Source organism: Amblyomma maculatum, chromosome 2 (genome assembly GCF_055883805.1).
Source record: "Amblyomma maculatum isolate TAMU_Amacu chromosome 2, ASM5588380v1, whole genome shotgun sequence".
Lineage (NCBI taxonomy): Eukaryota > Metazoa > Arthropoda > Arachnida > Ixodida > Ixodidae > Amblyomma > Amblyomma maculatum.
Window position 1 is genome coordinate 159,280,041 of NC_139345.1, and position 13,679 is coordinate 159,293,719.

At 43.1% G+C, this 13,679-nt stretch overlaps 1 long non-coding RNA gene across 1 annotated transcript; it reads left to right on the top strand.

Moving 5' to 3' along the window:
- The first annotated feature begins 4,389 nt into the window (after positions 1-4,389).
- LOC146200280 (uncharacterized) lies at positions 4,390-7,860 on the top strand. The gene is made up of 4 exons (XR_014704811.1): positions 4,390-4,442; positions 4,592-4,681; positions 6,503-6,529; positions 7,692-7,860. It is a non-coding gene; the product is annotated as an uncharacterized LOC146200280 (long non-coding RNA).
- Positions 7,861-13,679: the final 5,819 nt, after the last annotated feature.

Here is a 13,679-nt window from a genome sequence, read left to right on the forward strand (position 1 = left end):
CTGAGGCACTCCTGATGTTACGCGTTCAATTTAAGAGCACTGATTGTTAATCTCAACATATTGTGACCGATCTGTCAAATAGTTCTTAATTCATTTAACAACGTGGCTGCTGCCTAGTGTGCATTCTAATTTATTATTAAGTTTTCTGTGTGAAACGCGGTCAAATGCTTTTGAGAAGTAAAAAAAAAATCATATCTACTTGTTTCTGACTGTCGATGCTCAATGATAGGTCATGAATTAGTTCCAAGAGCTGAGTAACAGTGAAAAGGCCTTTCCGAAACCGATGCTGGGATGGTGTCAGAATGTGCTGTTGTTCGAGAAATGTGGTTATATGCTTGGTCAAGATGTGTTCGAGAAGTTTACATATTGTGCAAGTTAAGGAGAAGTCTGAAGTTAGGGGGTTCACTCTTGCTTTCACTTTTATGTACAGGAATAATTTTGGCAATTTTTCATTCTTGGGGCAAGGCGCTTGTTGATAGCGATTTATTAAATAGTATGAATAAATATTTGGCGATCCATTCGGCATATCGTTTGAGAAATATTGTCACGGACAACAGGGCTAGATGTGACTAAGACGACGGGACGAAGCTCAACCAGGAGGCAAAGTTCCGCGCACAGCACGCGAGACAACTTCGGCGTCCTTTTCTTCCAGGTGCCACCTAAAAACATCTGCGACACCAGGTGGCAATAAGTTTGGTATGCTGTCCGGGCCAGAAGCTTTTTTTGTGTCTAGTTTAAGTAAACGATTCAATATACCTGATTCACTTATATTAAAAGAGGCTAGAGGTAACCTATATAAAGGGACTATAGGAGCGAGCTCATCATCATCAACTGTAAAAACAGATTAAAAGTACTTATTCATGCTATTAGCACAGTTAAGATCTTGTTCTTGGGAGTTCTCGTTCTTGTTTTGGGTTTTGGGTTTGAGAAAGTTCTAAAATTTTTGGGGGGTAGCTTTTGAGAAAATTAGGTAAAGTATTTGTGAAATAGTTGAATTTAGCTGAGTTTATCTTTGATTTCAAGCCTCTAATGGCTTCAACGAGACGATTTCCGAGTCCAGGTGTGCGTTTCATCTACGATGATTTTCTTAGTCGTTTAACTTTGCGTTTCTTTGCGTAATTTTGCGTTTAACTTTGCATTCGCAACAGCTGCGAACTGTTGCGAATGCACATCGCCTCCTTCCAGCCACAAAAGTTCTTCGTGAACTATAAAATGAGCGTACTTGATGGGCGCCAATTCTTTATGTTTTTTAAATACCGCTGAGGACGACTGTTTCTAACGCCACCACCACCGACTTTATTTATTTACTGACAGAAGGAAACACAATAAAGAACAACACATCCATGGTAATGTACTTGTCTCACGACCACTAAATCATCACCAGAACCCGGTCACTTTGAAACATTTTAAGCCAGAGTATTCAAATTGCGTTGCTCGCCGAATAAAAACGAAATTTCATATGTACTGCCTTTGGCTACAGTTTGAAGCTCAGCAGAGCTAATTCTAAGCTGAGCATTCGAGCAGCTGTAACACTCGTGGATAGAAGTCCTATTGACTGCCGAAGGTGCGATCAGAATAATTGTATTTTCAGGAGATCTTATACAGTGGGGATGCATTAGAAACCGCTCGGTGTAGCTCGGAAGCAAGGATTTTCGGCTCCAAACGTTTGACAAAGGAGGCATGCCTAAATTGTACAAACATTTTTCGCGGTTTATCTACTATGACACTGTAGTTCAGTTCAGTTCAGTCGTTCAGTCGTGTCCGACTCTTTGTGACCCTATGGACCATGTCACGCCACGCTTTCTGGTCTCTCACTATCTTCCTAACATCACACAACTTCATCTGCAGTGCCTCGAGGATGCCATCTAACCATCGCGTTCGCTGCCTACCCCTTCTCCGGCGACCCTCAACCTTTCCCAACATTAAATCGTTCTCCAGAGACTCCTCTCTTCTCATCAGATGACCAAAGTAGCTGAGCTTTAACTTTAGAATTTGACCCTCCAATGAGCAGTCAGGGTTTATGGTCAACAATATCGACTGATTTGATCTTCTGGCAGTCCAAGGACACTGTAGTAGAACCTTTTACATGTATATGATTAATCGTAGGATATTCTGAGAGTCCTTGTCTCCTCACTTGTGCTGAAGTTCAGTTTTTGCATGTTGTTTTCTTTTATTTTTTGCTGGAGTGATAAATATCCGCTCATATGATCAAGGGAGGAGACCCGAATCTCCCGACTGCTTACCTTGAACTCGGCAGTAACGAAGCGAAATTAATTTTTGCTATCCTTCCTATTTTTTCGACATTATGCATATTCACAGTGCATTCATGACAGTTAGACTAGCAATGATCTCTGACAGCAACACCACGACAGAATGACACAGTTTGATCTGATTTTGCCCATGTTTATCACCGGGCTAAACATTTTCAACTGAGCTTCTTCTAATGCTTTTCTTCGTGGTGTATACTCGTTCTGTGCACTGTTATGCCACGCTGGCTCAGAATCAACATGACTAAGTTGTCAAATGAATGTTTAACACTATTTTGATCAATTTCATATAGGATATTATAAGTATGTATGTGCGGTTCTACACAATCCAGGAGCTCATCTTCGGCAATCGACTTCAAAAACCTTATTATGTCGTCTGATGATTTCACCTTGGAAAGGTCGTCAGAGTCTAGTAGTTTTGGTTTTCTTTGTAAAAACTGAACGATCATCTTTTGACAGGTCCGATTATCGGAAACTATGAGCGTGTTGACTATGACTGTGAAACTATATCATTTCATTGGCTTTATTATTGCCAATAACCCATTGCTGCAGCAGTCTCTTAGGAATTCGATATTTTATACAATTTGCGCGCACTGAATGCATAAGGATAGCAGAAGCATAGGTGAACGGGGAGGAAGGGGGGTGGTTGTGAGCTAGCCAACTTGTGCACTGAATGGTCAAAGCATGCAGGTCGTGAGGAACGACGTTATAAACTTCGCAGTATTACAGCACTGAGAAAGGGAGGAGAAGAAAGAGAGGGGTCAGGACATCTCCAATGATCCCGTGCTGGAATTGTTTGCACGCGCGGGTGAAACATATACAAAGCACCCTGATACCATGAAAAACCGACAAAACCCGAACGGCAGTGTTTGACTGGCCGATGATCAAAAGGAGCAACGAGTATCGTCGTCGCGACAGAGCTTCCCGTTACGCGGGTGTCAGATTCTTCTAGGCTGAAGAGAATTCGTTTTTCTTTTTCTGTACTTATGGCTTGCAATATACTGCCTTGTAATACGAGAATTTGGGGAAGTGGAGCTAAATGTCGCAAAGTTCTGCGAAAGAGAGGTCAGGTGCGTTGCTTCATATTCCTTGCTTAGGACAAATGCATTGAAAGAGAGAATGCATGCATATATAAGCGCTTTAGGCCCGAAGGCATTCAGTGGATCTCGAGCTTGGCATCCTTTATTTCCACCGTTGTTTTTGAGTGGTGTTTAAGCCCATACAAAATGAAAGTGCTGTTCATCTGTGCGCTCTTAGTGTCCGAGGCCTTCATCATCGACGGTGCCCATGAGCTGTGCGGTAAGCAGACTAAATCGTTCCATCAACTTCTGTGCTCAACGGCATTGCTCTTATATTCTGATATCATATATCGATATATATGATATGATGGGATATCATGTTAGACAACAGCATTCAGAACTGAGTTCGAGCCCCATATAGAGCGCAAGTGTCTGAGCCGCACGTCTAGGTTGACGTCCATGAATAGTAATGAAATGCTTATTATTTGCATTGACTCCAACAGCTGCATAATTTGAATGCCTGTAATAATTATTATCGATCACATTGATCTTTATTATCCCTCATAATGATACTCAAAAACTGGAAAAGCCAAAATGCTTCAGAATAGTAAAGCGGTGAGAGTATTCTCCTTTCGTTTCGTTTCAAAGCCAAGTAGGCTGTCTTGAAGAAAATGCTGTACTTCAAACCTTACCAGCTTTTAAGCACGCATTGTTCAAGAAGCACGCACTGTTCTTAGAGCAGCTAAGAGGCTGTTGGGATAGAAGAGCTTGTGGATAATCTAGCGTTTTGCGCTGTGACCGACATTTTTTTCGGACTTTGCAATAGAAGCATTTTATCAGTAGTGTGTAGGTTCTCTTTACCTGCGTGGGCACTGGGAGTTTAAAGCATGACCTTCGGTTAATGCAGTTACTTATGCACTTTGTGCATACACGTGGGCTATTATTTTATACCATTTGCTTTCATAATCTCTCAAGCTTGAAAATTATTCAGCGTGAGTCATAGAAAAATAGATACCCTGGTTATGGAAATTCAGTTCTGGCCGATGCCGAAGTAATGACTAAATAAATATTTCAGACTACTTTCTTCTTTGCAGGGATGAACAACGACCAACTGAAGGCAATACTGCAATGCATGGGAGAACACGTTGACCCCAAAGTACTGGTTATTTCATTAGCGTGTATTTTTGTTTTCGTATTCTTTCAACTAGACCTACTCTATGCATAAGAGAATGCTTACACTGTTTCCTTTTTTTTTGCGCAATTTGACATGGTGTGAAGTTTTGCAGTCTGATCTTTCTCTAACAGTTGAAGGGGAAAGCAAGTGAAATCCTCCGCAATCAGAGTGACAACCTGGCCGAAGTTGTCAAGATGCAGTGTGATGCCGGAGTAGATTTTGTGAGTAGAAAATTACGAGCTACTTAAAGCAATTACGACTATTGAATACGACAGCATTAAAAAATGTCTGGTTTCATTCTACAATCTCGGGATGGATGACAATTGGTTCAAAATTTTGGCGAGGCCTGCCAATTTTTTAAGGGAAGGTGCAGGTCAACGCGAAATTTCAGGGCTGACCGCTATTTTAGAACTGAACCAAATTCGGGTTTAAAACATCCGGAATGGGCTCCCAAGTATTTAAGATCGGGTTTCGCAAGTCACATATTTCAAGCAGGACTCTCAACGCAGGGATTGAATGAACGACTGGTATCATAGACCACCCAAGTTTACCGTATACTTTAAAGGTCGTTTCGAATGTGGTGGCAGGCTTCTTATCGCTTTTTGAGACTAGATATCTTAGGACGTCCCATTCCCGCTTGATCGATTCGACGTTTCTGACGCTACATTTTCTGAGACGCCGCAGCAGTTACATTCTTCTAGCAATGAGACGTACATCAGTGCGGAAGCATTCATGGTCACCACCACCGAACCGATCTTGTGCAATTTATTTGTACTCTCGCTTTGATTGTCTAAGCTCTTTCGCTAGGTTACAGCAAAATAGCCCTGCGTGAGTATTTCAGACTCAGAGCGATATAGCGGCTCCAATGTGCCGATATCTGCGAACGAATTTTTATGTTTGCCAGACGAGTGTTATGGAGCCTAGCCCTGAACAGTTACCGACCATTACCTCTTACAGTGCTTTTACACTAAAATATCAATCGAAGCTGCTGGGAACCTGCCGTAATCAAACCCCCGTACTTGCATTCAGTAGCCGAGAGTCGAAAGCACTAAACCACCGCGGCTGGTAATTAAACCCGTGGCCTCCGAGTTCAAGCGCGCCATTTTACCGCATCGGTTCGTAGAGGCCACGCTTCAACCTCCGCCAAGGCCCCGCAGGGGTTGCGCAGTGTTTACGGCGCTCGACTACTGTTCCCAAGGATGCGGGATCGAATCCCCGCCTAAGCGGCCGCTTTTCGATAGCGACGAAACGCAAGGCACCCGTGGGCTGTGCGATGTCAGTGTACGTTAAAGAACTCCAGGTGGTCGAAATTTCCGGAGTCCTCCACTGCGGCGTCTCTCATAGCCTGGTTGCTTTGGGACATTAAATCCCACAATCCAACCATCCTAGAAGGCACTACATGTACAGTTAAATATGCCACGTACCAGTCTCATAGCTACAGAGAGTTTATACTAGGCAAGCATAGTATAATAAACAGCAAATAAAGAGATGTAAGATATGTTAAACAATTAAACACGTGTTTTTGCACAATCAGTTTAACTGAGGCAACTCCTGCCAATTTTTAGTCTGATATGAGATCATTTTATTATTAAACTTGCCCTTTGGTATTTCTCAAGGATGGAGAAAAACTTCGCTTTTTGGAATCAGCTCGAACACCGGCTATAACTTCACTTGGCACCTTTTGTACAGCCTTCTAAAATGACTGCTTTGCGGGTATAAAATTACAGCCTAAATTCTGCATGGACTTCGGAAACTCATTTTACACAAGACTGGTGCGCGTCATAACAGATAATGCTTAAGTCACTATGTTTAATGCACGGTTTCTGCATGCAAGAAAATATTTTTGAGCAGGAGCACGGATTGGCGTATGGACAATGTTTCATCCAAGAACTCAGAAAATTTCGACACAAAGGTTTCTGCGAAACAATAAAAAATAAAATTCGTTCGAAGAATAATAGAACTTCTTTCTTCGAAGAGTGCAAGGAAAATATATAAAAACAAGTCAGTCATGAATGGAAAATGAATTTCTTTCTTACTTTTAGGGGGAAGTAATGAAGACGATGTTTTCCGTGAGTACATTTTTCCATTTGATTTTAAGTATTGAAGATTACTTCGTGTTGTTTGACAGTGGTACACTTACCAGTCAAAATTCTCTTGCAAAAAAAAAATCATCAGGGATATCTCAGCCGTTAGCCTGCGTGCTCAGGTTCTTTCACATAAAAATAAATGAGCCAAACCAGCGGCTTGTGTTTCATTTATAACTATTTTGCGCTGATGAAAAAACTGGTTCACGCAATGCTGAAAATACCAAAAATATTACTTTACTGAGAATTTAAGGTTAAAACGTGCCCTATGTGAAATGCCTAAATGCGGTTCTGTGACTTATGTAAGACTTCATTTGGAATATTTCCGACTGTGTCCGTCCAAAGCTCTGTATCATTAAAAGTTTGTTTTCTCAAGCTTTTATGCAGCAAGACCGCAATTTTGTTTCGATTTCACACATTGTACGACACAGGTTTTGAGAGCAGCATGCGTAAGCAACCAGGGCCAATATTTATTCCTGTGCGAACGTAATATTGTTGTGGCTTGATGTTTTCGCTAGCGAGAGAATTAAGTTGTATGTCAAGTGCATCCGAGAGCAGGAGATAAAAGAGAGTTAGCTTACCGTGATCCGCGATCCGCCACCGTGGCTCTCTACCGCGCGTGGGCGGGGCGATCAAGCTGATTGGTCCCGACGCGGCAGGTCTGTGTGCCGACATCCAGTATGTGGCGCCATCTGTCGGCGTCAAGGGTGGTCTGGGCATGCGCAGTGCAACGTGCGGTGGCGGATCCCAGTAGCGGATCGCGGATCACGCCAAGCTAAAACTCTCTAAAGAGGGCATAACTTTTGCCGTCGACAGCTTTCTGAATTCATTCACGAGTGAGAAGAGCAGGCGAACAAGGGAGACTTGGAGCATATACTTTCGTGTGATTTGAAGCCGATGGGATGACATAATCGCTCGAGCACTTGAGAAAGTACGAACCCTGGGCGAAAACTAGCGCTCAATTGCACAAAAATGAAACTTATATTTCGCAAACTATGTTTTTCACAGAATTCTAGTCGGTCGCTAAAATGGCGTAAGTTTAGTTTGGCTAATAAAATAAACATGAAATTTATTAAAGCCACTGAAAACGCGCCTGGCTTAGTATTGCGAATAATATCATACATTTCTTTGTTGTTCTTGCTTGCAGGACAAGGAGGCGGAAGGAATAAAAAAGGCCTACAGGGAGTGCAAGCCTGCCGAAAATTGAAGGCGTCGCATATAACTAGCGACATTTGCCGGGCACTGCTTTGAAGGCAGCAACGCTATGTTTAATGACTGTGAGAAAATACAATTCCATCTCTGAATAAAATCTGTGTGCGAGGAATAGTTTATTTCACTCTACTCACCAACTGACAAGGTTGTCGTACCATCGTGCACGCAGGCAAACTGTACGCATAAGAAGCACGGCCATTGTTCCGCTCAACACCACAGTGTTATTAAATGCAGTGATCAAGAACTAATCTTCACGTGGAAGAACAAGTGGTTTGTGCACTTGATTGTCATGAGAACTACATACAAAATCGAGGGACCCCCACTACAGCGACTCAGCCCAATGTCCCTATGTGGCACCAGTCAGCGCGAATCATACCGCTTCCTCTAAGCCTGCACCAATGCTGTGAAAGCATGCCTAGGGTTGGTTATACAAATTTTATTAACGGTTCATTTCTAATTCCCTGTAGTGGCACTCTGCCGAAATGTTACTGTTAGATTCAGAGGTCTTGTTAATCTATATCGGAAAAAAAGTGACCTTTCTTATATATCATACAAAGATACGCTCGCAGTGGGATGCCTTTTAATGCATTTGATCACCTAACCTGGAGTTACTGTGTCTGGTGTTCGCTGCCAAGCCATATGACAAACAAAAGAAATACCACTTTTGCATTGCTGTGGATGACTCAGCACGATTTCCGTGAGAGCCCCAGATCAGTTTATATCGTTATCATATTTGTTTGTCAACATGAAAACGTACCAAATACTAGCCTCGTGCTCGTTTTGTAACGGGGCTTGGTTTCGGAAACAATTTTGTGATGTCGTGGCTCCTGAGGTCTGAATAAGCATTTTCAATTATACTAGGGAGATTGTAATCGCGGCCTAGGTTTGGCACTCTGTATGTAAAACGCGCAGTTGAATGCCAGATTTAATATTGTTACTTGATAAACGCGTCAAATTCTGCTAAACCAAGCGCGTGTTTGCGCCATTGCTTGCAACTTGTCTCTCGGCTCATGTTGTGTAACTTTATTGGTCATATGCTGCCTCGCCGTTCCAAGTGATACTTTTATCGAAAGAGGGACTTTGTGTTGGCGAATGTGCAGAAACAACTTTTTCAGAGCAATGTTGAAGAACTTTACCTATACGTCAACGGCGATTACTGCACTCGGTTGGCGAATTTCGCAGTGTTCTGCTCTTTAGCTACTGGCATAATCAAGAGCGCACATAGACAAGTGCTGATGCTAAATTATACCTCAGAAACCGCGGACCATAAGAGGGCATATCTCGAGTGACGTTTCGGCTCGATTACAACTTTACTCAGCGCTCAGAAGCGTTCAGTTGCCGCCAGAAAAATACGGAAATATCTATGTGCTATTCTTCACAAATTGTGAAAACCTCCAGCCATGTGTTCGCGACATATTTAGGGAAGATTGGTATAGCAAAACCAGTTCTCTGAAGTAGTGGTAACGGGACACTTTCTTTAACACGTGCGTGATTGTTACGCTCTATTAATAACGGCTGCCATCCCTTCTGTAGCTCATTGTTAGTTTTCGCGTTCTGTAAGCGGAAGCTCAGGATTGTCAGACTACCCTACTGAAAAAATTGTATGAGGCAATAACCTCACATTTTCCCACACAATCTCACTCATTTCGCACGAGAAATCACATACAGGTGACTTATAATTGCATAAGATCTCATAGTTTCTTGTACATGATCGTAAAAATACGGGAAATATTCTATGATAATGATGTCCATTGTACGAGTGTCTATGTGATTTGATGATATTTTGTGAGGTTATTTCCAGTAGAACTCTTGGTTTTTCAGTAGGGTACTGACGCATGCTGTGGACATGTGTTCGATAACCTGGTAACCATGTTGGCCTTTTGGGGGCCCTTTGTTAAATGGGTAGTATTTTTGCAAACTTGGTCATAGCGGCCAAACACCAGTCGAATCCTTTAAAGGACCACTGACCAGAGAAGGCCCTTTTAAGCAAAGAAGCCCAGTGTTTCGATCAGGTACCGGAGATTGTCTGTGCAGAATGCTACAGTGACACGCGCGCCGCAAAGCATCGAAAATACAATTCAAAGCTCTCTCATGCTCTCCTTCGGGAAGCCAGCTTTCCCCGTTTCCTGCGCTGGCCCGACGAGCCACAGCGATGACGTACGTACCGCGAACGACGTCCATTGGTCCGTCTCGCTGACTGACGCGAGAAGGATGGGTGTCTACCGCTGGCTGCGCACTTTTTCCTCGCCACGGCCAGACTGAATCCAGCAACGCGCGCTCCCTGGGCCGTTTTTTTTTTCGCGCTCGCGGAGTGCCACGCCCCAACTTCCACCAAACGCGGAGGAGGAAGGGGAATGTGTCTTGCGGAGGCTAGACGACCTCGGGCAGGAGAGTGAAAAACCTTTGCGAGGGAACGGAAGGAGAGAAGCATGCAGAATCGGGTGATGTGGTGGCTGTAACTGCGTTATTAGTTACTCTTTTCAAAAACATTTTGCGGCTTTGCGTTCTAGGGGCGAAGTCTCACAGTCGCCCGGGAAGAAAATATTTTCGCCCTGAGGGTGGACAGTGGGCCTTTAAGTAGGAATGGTGGCGTGTAATACTATTTTATTAGTTTTCCTACTAACTTACTGTGCCGGTGATCGATGAACAGAGTCGATCACCCTTGTCTGGAGCCGTCGAGCGGGGCTATGTGGAAGACTTAGAGTGAAATTTTAAATTAGGTATTGTCTTTAATTGATAATATGATAATACCTGCTATCAAGCCCAGACACAAAGTAATACGAACTGCACAGGCGCAAATGCATCGCATCTAATAAATCAGTTGAGTTACTACTGCACTTAATTCGCAACGCATAACGTCGCTCGAGCGCTCGACAAGTGTGATAGACTCTGTACTACTTAAGAATGAGCAGAACAGTGTTTATTTATTTATTATTTATTTGTACATAATGCAGCTCCATCTGAACCTATAGCAGAGTGGGGTAGTGGAGTGCATATTTTTATAAATGACAGAAAAGGGAAAGAAAAAGTGTAAGGTACAGTAGAATATCAACAACAATCGAACGCACAATAAAAAAAAACGAAGAAACAAACTAATAATTGAAATCAGGTTGTAAAGACAGTGATTAACAGTGGCTGATTGCCCTAAAAAATTCATGCAATGGGAGGCAACGATGGGATCCAGGTATTCGGTTCCATGCCTCAATCGTACGAGGAAACCAACTGTGTTATCGGTGATAAGGTTTAGTTCATGATAATTCCTTGTGGATATGCGATGCGCTGAATTAATATAACTGGTAGAAGACAGCCGATAATGACCATGTACGATGCACTAAAGAAATATCACGGATTCAGCTGCCGGCGAGTTGATAATGTTGTTAGCTGCAATGAAGAAAGGGCGGAAGTAGGCAAAACATTCCAGTGATACTAGTGACAAATGAAACGAAAGCTTTTTTTTTTTAACACTTTCGATCTGGGAGATATCAGTTAGTTTATGAGAATTCCATATAACGCAAGCATAATAAAGTATGTGAAGGATAAACGATTTGTGCATCAATGACTTTGTTTCGATGGAGGCGAAAAGCAAGACGCCTGTGTGCTGTGCGATGTCAGTGCACGTTAAAGAACCCCAGGTGGTCGAAATTTCCGGAGTCCTCAACTACGGCGTCTCTCACAGCGAGCTAAGTTACGTCTCAGGTAACCTAATTTCTTAAGGGCTTTACTGCAAATTAAATCGATGTGTTTTGGCCAAGATAAGTTCGTAGTGCAAGTAATACCCAGACACTTACATTCAGAGACCCTTTCCAGTGATATGTTGAAAGGGCAAATACGGAGGGCGATGAACTGTTATAAAATATTATTAATACAAACTTACGAAAGTTGATACCCATTTTCCGTTTTTCGCACCATTCAGAAAATGCAACAAGTGATTCGTTAAAACGATAATGATCCTCAAAGGAATGGATCGTGCTCTATAGGACACAATCGTCGGCATACATGCGGATTTTAGATTTGATGTTATTCGGAAGGGCGTTAATATAAAGCAAGAAAAGTAATGGGTATAAGACAAATCTTTGTGGAACACCAGAAGAGATGTGGACGACACTGTATTCACCTGAAATGTATGCTACATATTGAGAGTGGCCAGAAAGAAAGTTAGATACCCAGTTAACCACGGTTGGACTTTTCAAAAAAAAAATTTAGTTTGTGCAGGAGCTTTGAATGGATTACTGTGTCAAAAGCTTTAGAGAAGTCAATAAATATAGAATCAATTTGGTTACCAGAATCTAGGCTGGAAGAAATGTCAAGCACAAATTCGGATAATTGTGTTAACGTGCTTAACCCCGTCGAAGTCCATGCTGAACGTTAGATATGATGTTATTTGTTCCTACAAACTCTGTAATATGCTTTTAAATAATACGTTCGAACATGTTGCTCGATGAGGACGTTAGCGAAATGGGCCTGTAACTGCAAATATGTTTGTCATCAGATTTTAATAAAGGAAGCACTTTCGCCAGCTTTCAAGAGGCAAAAACAGTACTATAATTGAGAGATTTACTGAATATAATATGTAAGTAGCGAACTGTCCATTGAGAATATCGGACTAGAAACTCATTTGCAATGTCATCAGGACCAGCAGACTTCTTAATATCCAAGCCTAGTATAAGATTCAGGACACCTTCGATAGAAATATGGACATTAGCGATTGGAGAGGAAGTGCAACCAAACGATGGTAAAATCTGATAATCATTCGTAAAAACTTGCAAAAAGTGTTGAAGCGTTAGAAATTTCAGTCGGGTACTGAAGTACTTCATTATTGTTCAGGAATTGTAGAGTAGAGTAGTCTGCAAACCAAAACTTTCTGGGATTTGAGGATAAAGATTTTTTAGCTCAACATGAAAAAAGAAGTCTTTCGCAGAATTTGTTGCGGCCCTAAGTTGTACCTTTGCTTTACTAATACGAATCATACTTTTGTGAGCCTTCTGTGGACCTTCTTTCATTTGTACATGCCATCATCATCTTCTTTCATTTGTACATACCATCATCATCGTCCCGCGGCGCCGGCTCTGGCGCGTGCCTGGGTTGGTGACCGGATTAAAACGCTGGACAAGGCTTCGCTGTCCTTGCCGCCACGACCTCGCCGTCTTGACCTAGCCTTCTTCCACAAGTGGTGGAGGTGAGAATTGATCCCCTTGCTGTTTTGTGCCCTGCCTCTCACTGGAGCTACGTTCCAGTCGCTGTTTACCGCCTGCCACCATCGTTATGTCTACCGAGAGCACCCACGATTCGGCAGGACCCTCTACCTCGGCTGCACCACCCCCTCCGACTATGCCCGCACGACAACGCGACCCGCCGCTGTTAGCTGGTCGTCGCGACGAAGACGTCGATGACTGGCTGGACACCTATGAACGCTGCAGTAACTACAACCGGTGGGACGACGCTCTAAAATTTCTGAACGTTTCTTTCTACCTCATTGAGGTCGCCAGAACCTGGTTTATTAACCGCGAACCCCACACCACTAACTGGACAACATTCAAGCAGCAGTTCCGCCAATATTTCGCCGACCCAGCAGTTCGCACTGACGTCGCGAAGAACAAGCTCGCCTCTCGCCTCCAAGGTCCGATGAGTCGTACGCGTCTTATATAGAGGCCATACTTGCATTCTGCCGGCGTGTTAGTCCCACCATGCCGGAACCTGAACGCGTACACCACATCTTAAAAGGAATTAATTCTGTGGCTTATAATACCCTGATTGCCCAGAATCCTTCTACTGTTGACGCCATTATTGCGACCTGCCAACGCATCGACCAGCTGCAGTCCTCCCGATTGCAGCCCAGCATTGCTACAGGCCCGACCTATGCTGACCTGGATCTACGGGCACTGATTCGAGCCATCATCCGGGATGAGCTCCAAGCCCTCAAGCC